This window comes from Triticum dicoccoides, chromosome 2B, assembly GCF_002162155.2.
Source record: "Triticum dicoccoides isolate Atlit2015 ecotype Zavitan chromosome 2B, WEW_v2.0, whole genome shotgun sequence".
In the NCBI taxonomy this organism is placed as follows: Eukaryota; Viridiplantae; Streptophyta; class Magnoliopsida; order Poales; family Poaceae; genus Triticum; species Triticum dicoccoides.
Window position 1 is genome coordinate 437,300,274 of NC_041383.1, and position 9,260 is coordinate 437,309,533.

The 9,260-nt window shown below is 51.1% G+C and overlaps 1 long non-coding RNA gene across 3 annotated transcripts; it reads right to left on the minus strand.

Annotated features, from left to right (window-relative positions):
* Window positions 1–5,036: 5,036 nt before the first annotated feature.
* Window positions 5,037–8,998, minus strand: LOC119367804. 3 transcript variants are annotated; one of them, XR_005176439.1, is made up of 9 exons: window positions 8,885–8,998; window positions 8,673–8,788; window positions 7,914–8,070; window positions 7,680–7,809; window positions 7,207–7,273; window positions 7,085–7,134; window positions 6,948–7,008; window positions 5,997–6,155; window positions 5,037–5,169 (listed from the first exon to the last, which is right to left on the minus strand). It is a non-coding gene; the product is annotated as an uncharacterized LOC119367804 (long non-coding RNA). The 3 variants fall into 3 exon arrangements; XR_005176437.1 differs by having other exon boundaries at window positions 8,673–8,998; XR_005176438.1 differs by having other exon boundaries at window positions 5,997–6,212; window positions 8,673–8,998.
* Between the last annotated feature and the right edge of the window lie 262 nt (window positions 8,999–9,260).

A 9,260-nucleotide genomic window follows, 5' to 3' on the forward strand; every position in this document is an offset into this window, starting at 1 on the left:
CTCAGGAGCCCCAATTCAGTGGGGAGGGTTGCCGAATGGAACATCGAACTGCAAGCATTCCAGCTAGAATTCAGCACTACCACGGTCATTAAGGGGGCTGCGCTCGCGGATTTCGTGGCAGAATGGACGGAGGCGCCAGGGCTCAAACTGGGCGAGGACCGGTCACTCTCCCCGGGGAGTGAATCGCCGGATGGTTGGGTGATGTACTTCGACGGAGCATTCGCACGGCAGGGCGCAAGGGCTGGTGCAATGCTCATATCCCCCACTCAAGACAAGCTTTACTATGCCGTGCAGCTCTATTTCCAGCATGGGGAGAAGGTCTCCAACAACATAGCAGAATATGAGGGCCTGATAGCGGGCTTGAGGGCAGCCATCGCCTTGGGAGTAAAGCGAATCACCATCAAAGGTGACTCGCAACTCCTTGTCAACTTCTCCAACAAAGTGTACGAGCCAAAGGATGAGCATATGGAAGCATACCTCGCTGAGGTCCACAAGATGGACAAACAATTATGGGGGCTGGAGTTGCAGCATGTGCCTCGCGGTACCAATCAGGAGGCTGACGACATCGCCAAGAGAGCATCCAGGCGGCTACCTCAGGAGCCTGGCGTCTTCGAGGAGCGGCTCTTCAAACCCTCGACGACGCCGATGTTATCAAGCACGGCGCAGCCTAGGGAGGAACTCCCTCAGCCACCTGCCTCGGGAGCCCCGGCCTGCGGCCCGGCCTCGGGGGCACGCCTACTTCTGGCGTTGGAGCCTCAGGAAGAATGCTGGATGGCAGAATTCAAGGTCTACTTGACGCAAGGGACTCTGCCGGAGAAGGAGGAGGACACGGAGCGCGTGGCACGGCAGGCCACGGCCTATAGCGTCAAGGATGGGGAGCTCTACCGAAGGCGACCGAACGATGTGTTCCTGCGTTGCATTCCAAGAGAGCAAGGGAAGGAGCTGCTGACAGACATACACAGTGGAGACTGTGGGCACCACTCATCCTCGCGGACACTCGTTGGCAAGGCATTTCGCAGCGGATTCTACTGGCCCACAGCACTCAACGACGCCGTTGAGTTGGTGAAGGCTTGTGAGGCCTGCCAGTTGCACGCCAAGAAGATCCACCAGCCGGCGGGGGGACTGCAGACCATACCCCTCTCATGGCCATTCGCAGTTTGGGGGCTAGACATTCTGGGCCCGTTCCCTCGGGTGCCAGGGGGCTACCGCTACCTCTACGTCGCCGTGGACAAGTTCACCAAGTGGGCCGAGGTAGAAGCCGTCCGCACCATACCCGCGGGCTCAACAGTCAAGTTCATCAAGGGCCTCGTGAGCCGATTTGGGGTGCCTAACCACATTATCACCGACAACGGTTCGCAGTTCACCACCAATCTCTTCAAAACATATTGTGCTAACCTCGGAATGCAGATATGCTATGCCTCGGTGGTGCACCCCCGGAGCAACGGCCAGGCTGAGCGGGCCAACGCGGATGTCCTGAGGGGCCTCAAAACCATAACCTTCAAGAAGAAGCTAGAAGCCTGCGGCAGGGGCTGGTACGACGAGCTCCAATCCGTGCTGTGGTCCATCCGCACGACCGCAACCAAGCCGACTGGCGAGACCCCGTTCTTTCTGGTTTATGGAGCTGAAGCCGTTCTCCCTCACGAGGTCAGGCGTCGTTCCGCATGGGTCCTGGCCTTCGACGAGGCGCAGCAGGACGCCATGCGGGGGATGGATCTCGTGCTGGGGGAGGAGCGTCATCGAGAAGCCGCACTACGAGCAGCAAGGTACCAACAAGCACTGCGGCGATACCACTGCCGCAACATCCGCCCTAGGACTCTTCAGGTAGGGGACCTCGTGTTCAGATGGGTTCTCTCCAGGGAGGGGCTGCATAAGCTCTCTCCCATGTGGGGAGGCCCATTCAAGGTTGTTCATGTTTCTAGGCCCGGCTCCGCGCGCTTGGAGACCCAGGAGGGGGTGCCCGTCCAGAACGCGTGGAACATTCAACATCTCCGAAGATTTTACCCCTGAAAAAGGCCCGATGCGTGTGAATAAGGCGAATGCCTATGAAGTAGCCGTGTTTTGGAAAAGGCCCGGTGCCTGTGAAGAAGGCGAATGCTTGTCAAGTAGTCGCGTTTTGGAAAAGGCCCGGTGCCTGTGATGAAGCGAATGCCTGTGAAGTTGCCGCGTTTTGGAAAAGGCCCGGTGCCTGTGAAGAAGGCGAATGCCTGTGAAGTTGCTGCGTTTGGGAAAAGGCCCAGTGCTTGTGAAGAAGGCAAACACCTGTGAAGCTCGCCGTTCGTGACACTCTCACGTAATAATGAGTGGGGCTGTACATGCCCCGGAGTCTCCGGAGTGCCGTCCTCGGGCCTCGGGGGCTCCCGCCCACGCCCAGTGGCAGCACTTAGCTCCGCGCTGGTGAGAAGACGTCGAAGACTAGATTAGGTGCCGGACACGGCTTCTTTCATTTGCTTTACGCAGTTGGCTTGTTTGTTTCTATTTGAATTTTTACTGAAGCTGTTACCGTTTCGAGCTCGCGACCCTTCGTCCATTTCACTTGTTTGTTTCGTTTTCTCTCGCGCAAAGTCTCTTGAGGGAGGAACATGGGCACCCTCACGAGTGTTTTCTGCCCTGGTGATTTGGAACTTCCCTATCCGAGTCCGCTGCGGGAGCACCCCTCCCAGTCCATGCCCCACGGGCATCACGACACGATCACGAGACTTGGGTTGGTCGTCCCCGCTACCAAGGCTGGAGACTACCCCTACTGACTAACCCCTGGAGGACACAAGGCGCACGACGAGGCCCTAGCCTCGGGAGGCGAGGACCGCAACGAGCCTCCCCCCAAGCTAAGTAATTTCCACGCATAAACATGCGGAACGAAAACATAGCGTAGAAACAGTAGAAACAGCGCGCCAATTAAACAGCAACAGTTCAACACGCCCCCGTGGGGCACCAGACTACCTTCTTTTTGCGCAGGAAAGAAAGAAAAGCAAAATGGGCACGACTTGCCCGGCATAAACTCTCGGCAAGGGCTCGTACTGCCTTGGGAGCTCAGCTGGATTCCGTCTCCCGCTTCACTGAGGCACGGTGTCGGGCCGACCGGCTGCCCTCTCCCAGGCGAGCGCGACGGCGAGGGGGCTGGTCGCGACCACCGCTGGAGGAGCTGCCGTCTGATGGGGAGTCACCAAGGCTTTGCAGGCTTCGGGTGCCACTGCCCACGTGCCTCCCACCACCTCCATCCGACCAAGGCCGGGGCTGGGCGCACGGCTGCGGTCATCATCTTCAGGGCCGCATCCGGCGCGGCGTCCATCTTCCCCGAACACCCTCACGTACAGGGTGACATCGCCGTCGAACTTAAAGTGTAGAGTGCACCGTCGGCTCAAGTCGCGCGCGTGGGCAAACGTTTGCTAGCCACGGGTCAGGGACGCCTCACCGGCGGTGGAGACCTCCAGAGTAGCCTAGGAGGCTCTGCTGCAGCAACCATCTGCCTGAAGCCAAAGGCCGCCCAGGGCACCAGCCGGAAGTTCACCTACAAATAAGCGGGGGAGCTAGAGCCAGGTGCCGGTCGGGTCCGCCGACCACACGACGAACTCCGGCAGCACCTCCGCCGAGCGGGAACGCGGCCTGGGGGGTCTCGCAGCCACCGCGTACCTCTCGTCAGCAGCCGAGCACCCACCGCCGCGCAGAGGACTGCTTCCACGACCACGAGAAGCCGCAGCGGAGGCCGTAGGATGCTTGCGAGGGCGGCCCCGGCCACGCTTGGCCGGAGGAGAGCCAGGCCCTTCCTGGCGAGCCTTTCCTTTCTCCGCGGCCGAGAACCTCTTCAGCGGGGCCATGGGGATGACGAGCGGCCAAGAAGAAGAAGGGGAGAGGCAGGAAGGGATGGACTAGAAGGGCTCGCGCCGTTCCGTACATATAGCCGGGGGAGGCCAACCGCAGGCCTCCACGATCACAGGTAATCATGACCCGTTTTGCATGCAGGGACTTGTCATGTCGTGCAGTTACCGAGGCGTCATGGGGGAGCAGGGACGCCCACGTCCAATCAATTGCCACGCGGCGCCCAAGGCCGCAGGCTGTTGGGGCCCGCGGCGCTTCGCACTTGCCCTTCGCTTCTCTGCTAAGCCAAGTCCAGGCACGCCTTGGGCCCGGGGGCTACTATCGGCGTTCTGAGAACGGGGGTACCCAGACTTGCCTGCCTGCAGCCTACGGCGTGGCTCAAGGAGTGGCCCAGTACGTCCCATCTTCATCAACACATGCTCAAGACCCTCGCGAGGGGCAAGCCTCACGGGGCGGACAACAGGAAGCTTCCTCAGGCACAGCCTCGTCAGGCTGGCTCACGAGAAGGCGGAGAGATGAAGGCAGGGTACCTCACGAGGTGCCCATGATGCAAACCATGATGACCGAAGCCAGGAGGGCGCCTGGCGGGCGCCGGCCTGCACCGAGTCCTTGTTTCCTCTTTGGTACAAAGGGGGCAAGCGCAGGCAAGAGTATCAAGCAAAGGCAACCATTTCGGTGCAACAAGACCAAGACTAGTAGAACGGCAGGATGGAGGTCATCGTGGAGCCCAAGCCGGCGTCACCATCAGAGTCTTTGGCAGGCGAGGACCGACTTTAGCCAGGATAAGTGTACTAGATGTTCCCCTTCAAAATGGTCAATTGTTGGTGCCCTTCCCGCTCAATATTTGGGAAGAGGACCAAGGCCTCGCTCTATAAATAGGGCTATCCACCACAGAAGAAAGGGATCCGGATTCAATCCTTCCCAAGAGGCATCACCTCCACAAGAACTCCTCTCCTCGCGAGGCAGTTCTTCCTTTGTATTGTTCATCATCAGCCCCTGAGGCAATCCACCACACCACAAACTAGAGTAGGGTATTACACCACAATGGTGGACCAAACTAGTATAAACCTCGTGTCCCTTGTGTTGTTCTTCATGTAGTTTAGATCCTTGCGAGGCGACGAGACGTGAGTAGGTAGGAGGTGTGATCTCCGCGCGCACCCCAGAGTTCAAACCTTGAGGGTCTGCCGGAACCCGAAATCTGACACAATGAGTGCTTAACCATTTTGAAAAATAGAACTGCAAGTTTTGGAGGTTGTAGACCGAGAATTAACCTGAGTAGACGATGCGGGACCTTGGGGAAGTTGGTGACATATTTCCTGAATGTGTATTGGCCTGTGTTGCCGCGACAGCATAGATCTGCAATGAAAGAACTTCATTTTAAACATATGTTCCCAGCCTGGTCCTTGCTTGGAAAGAGAAGCAAAAAAGAAAAGGATTATGCAATGACACACCAAACACCAAGGCAATGCAAAATATTCACTGATTTCACTCATATTTTTCGACGATGCATATAAACTGGCCCCAAACATTACATTAATTAACAATTAATGAAAAGAACTTCTTAAGGCACTCAGTCACAGGTTATGATTCTACCACCTACCATTTTTACTAAAATGACCATGTCAGTACTGATTTTATATGAAGCTACAAAGAGATAATAATAATAATAGCTACATTGATGAAAACTAAAATCACAATATATATAAAACTTGGTGTCACACCCTCCTTACGTCATGGCAGTACCTGACCTCTATTCTAATAAAATCATATTATAACAATCTGCATATATATACCTGACCTCTGTTATAATAGAATTTATATATATGGTTCATTCAGTGTGCCTACAATTTTTAGAATGTAAATTTCCCATGTTTTTAGAAACCATTTTAGGATTGCAAGGAACAATTTTGCAAAGTACAACATTGCAAGTAAATCACGAAGAGTTACTGAGAAACTACCTAGCCTGTAGCATGGAATCTCTTTCATCGGCACACTCAACCAAGAGCACCATTACACAGAACAAAGAGGTGTAGGAAAAATAGTTTGTTTCATGTATACTTGTAAACGATATTGCCATTTTCCAATAAATAAAGTCATTTCTTGAAAACAAAAACGAAGGAAAAAGAGGAACAACCCAGGATTATCAAACCACCTCAACCCATAGACCTGCCCAGGTGGCTCACCTCAACGAACACTCGGAAAAGCATGTCGGGTTCTTGATGCGAGGCACCCTCTCCACATTGCCGCCTAGTGAGATATAGCACGCCACCGACGGTGTCCTCTTCCTCGTCCCCCTCTCTACTTCCCCACTACATGTAATCCACAATCCGACTCCCCAGATCCTAAACAAATCATCATCAGTATCTTTAGTGTCTGAAGTGGAGAACCATCAAGGGACACTGTAAAACAAATTATTAGCAGGTACCAAGGTGCAGCTACTAATTTCCCTTCCAACCATATGAACCTTTGCCATACAAAAAATTATTATGCAAAGCTATACATACATGAACATAGCTACATATTCATTATATATTATATCGCAGAACATTTTGGAACTACTGAAATAGAAGCTGATGATAAGGAAACACCGTTGGATTTTTCAACAAATAATCTGCAGCTGCTAATATCTTTTGCAATTACAAGCATACCCAGCGTCCATGTGTAGAATTATTTAGACAGGTCCCCAGGGCATGCTCACAGTCTATTCTATGTTGCAGATAGCTTAGCTGTGCAAGAATTATCAGGGTAGTCTACTCTATGCGATTCAGTCAAGGTGTTGGTATCAATTACGATAACATCGATGATACATGTGTGTGTCATATCCACCAGGAATTGAACTAAACTACTTGGGCCCCAATATTTCATAGTGAAAATCAGTAGAAACTAAAAAGAGTAAATTGTAATTAGTTTTGGTAGAAACATATTTCACATTAATTTTAATTAAGCAGAGCAGGGGAATTTCCTCAATGAGATGGGCCGGTGTGTTCAGAAGCAATTGTGATCAGTAGAAAAAGATAAATTGTCAGGATGCCGACAACATGGATCAAATGGAATAAATTCTCACAAATGAAATGACAGTGAAGGGGACATGAATCTTGACTCTGGATTGAACAAAGTAAATGGGATAAGCTCACCTTGCCGTAGAGAAGACGGACACCCAACTTCAAGAAAAAAGGCGAGTACGCCAAGCAAAATCTGCAAGGGAAATCTTAATTTAGACATGGTACCACCTGAACATAGCAAGACATCCGGATGTCTAAAATACACTCACCTACTGGAATCACCCTCGCCTCAATGAAAGAAATATAGCGTAGCTCGACCCTGAGTATAAAGCAAAAAGACATAATGAGACATGCTAAACTTGCAATTAATGAATGAATTGTTTGAACCTACACTGAATAGTTCATGTCCATCCATCCGTATGCTACTTTCTCATCAGAACGTCAATCCCAAAGATCTTCTACTGGAAATATAACTTTATATTAGTCAACTGACACAACACGTTAACTATCCAAGGTGTTTCCTAATACACAACACTCTCTCAGAACATTTGAGGAACAAATCAAGGGAAGTTTTCAAATCAGCATTACATGTGTAAAGTCATAATCCCTGAACATTATAAATAGCGTAGTAGAAAATTTGAAAAGCACAAAAATAGATATTAAAGATAGCACCATCAGGGCTAATGTACTATCTAAAAGTGCTCTGATGCCTAGTATGTAAAGGTACCTAGAAAAACTCCAGCACATGAAAGGTGTGACAAAATAAAGGGGAAACAACAACCCTCCTCAAGAAATGGTGCTGATAGGCAGACATATTCCTTTTCATGTACTGTGGTGCAAGAGTTCAGAAGAAATCAGGCTCACCTATCTTGGAAGGGTCCGACTGCTCTAGGGACATCAAGCCACAATATCTCCGGCCACTCAGAACCAAAACAATACCCTATCTTCAGTTTCAGACTTCTAGTCAAAGGAAACTGTATGGGCCAAAAATAATCTTCATAGAACATAGCAAATAATAAATAAGCAAAACGATCGTCCTTGGAAATGCAATAAATGTTGCAAAACAGTCAAGATCATTTGAAAATATACACATCTTACCCTGCTGCTTGTAGTCCTCGACGACCTGCTCCTTCTTCGTGTCGTTGGCCGCGTCCCCTCCCCTGCAGCCATACCCCATTGCGGAGGAGTCCCGCTGCTTGCACTCCTCGATGGCATGCTCCTTCTCGTATTGTTATCCGTGTCTCACCCCTTGTAGCTCCACCCCAGACAGCACAAGGTCACAATTTATATTCAGAGCTATTTGAAAAGTTTTGGTCCCAAATTCGTTTTCACTTTTAGTGCCAACAAAAATATAGATCTGCTCTGCAATTAATTTACATGACATGACGATGGCGTCAATTCATATCCATTCGTTACAACATGAACATTTATATTTTGTTCTTCGGAAAACAAACTGGACATATAAGGGAATATACTAAACCGAAACAGAAAAAAATATGGCAATCTCTTTGCATAATCTGGAATGTAAAAAGGCATAGCTCCTAACTCAAGCTCTAATCTAACCTAGACCTTTGCTACTTCTAGTAATTGTATCATCTGAACAAGTGCAACACAATTGTACTAAGTTCTCAACTGAATGCCCATATCCATAAAATTAAAATGCTTCAGAAAGTATGAAAATGCACTCAAACGTGATAATGCTTTCTTGTAATCACTGCTTAGAACTAAGGTGACAATGCAACAAATGTGTCAAGAGGAGAATGAGCAAGAGTGGATTTGGAGTTAAAGGAGAAACCAAATATGGGGACAGAAGGAGAATGAGCAAGAGTGGATCTGAAGGTAGGAGGAGAAACCAACCATGGGGCTCGTCAGCTCGATTAAAGCGTCGAATTAATCCGAGGGCTAACATTCGGCGAGCGAGCACCGTTCTGTCCCTGCTGCTCCTTGCGCCCCACACCGGCCTCTCCTCCATCCTGCAATACATGCACCCGCCGTTAGCCTCCTCACAGTCCCGGCCCCTGCAACCCTGTCATAAAGACCGCGCCGCCCTGCTCCCCCAGGGCGATGACCTGCGTCTGATCCGGGAGGAGGGAGGTGGAGTGGCGACGGCAGCGGCCGGCGAGGGAGTGAAGGGAGATGCAGGAGGACGGGGAGGGAGGCGTCAAGCAGCTGGGGCGCGTGGATAAAGGGGCTAGGGTTTGTCTGGCCGCTGGAGTGGGGGTGGGACGACGCGAGGGTAGGATTGGACGCGGAGGTGAAAATTGGTCAGCAAAAATGACCGTTAGGTGAAAATTGGGTTTTACTGTTCTGAAGATCCAACGGCTCAAACGCACCAGAAGATAGATCGGACGGCCCACGAAGCCCAAATCGAGGGAGCCTCCAGGGAGCGAGTTGGCTAGCCTCATTATTGTTTTAAATGCGGCTCTCTCTAATGCATAACCCCAA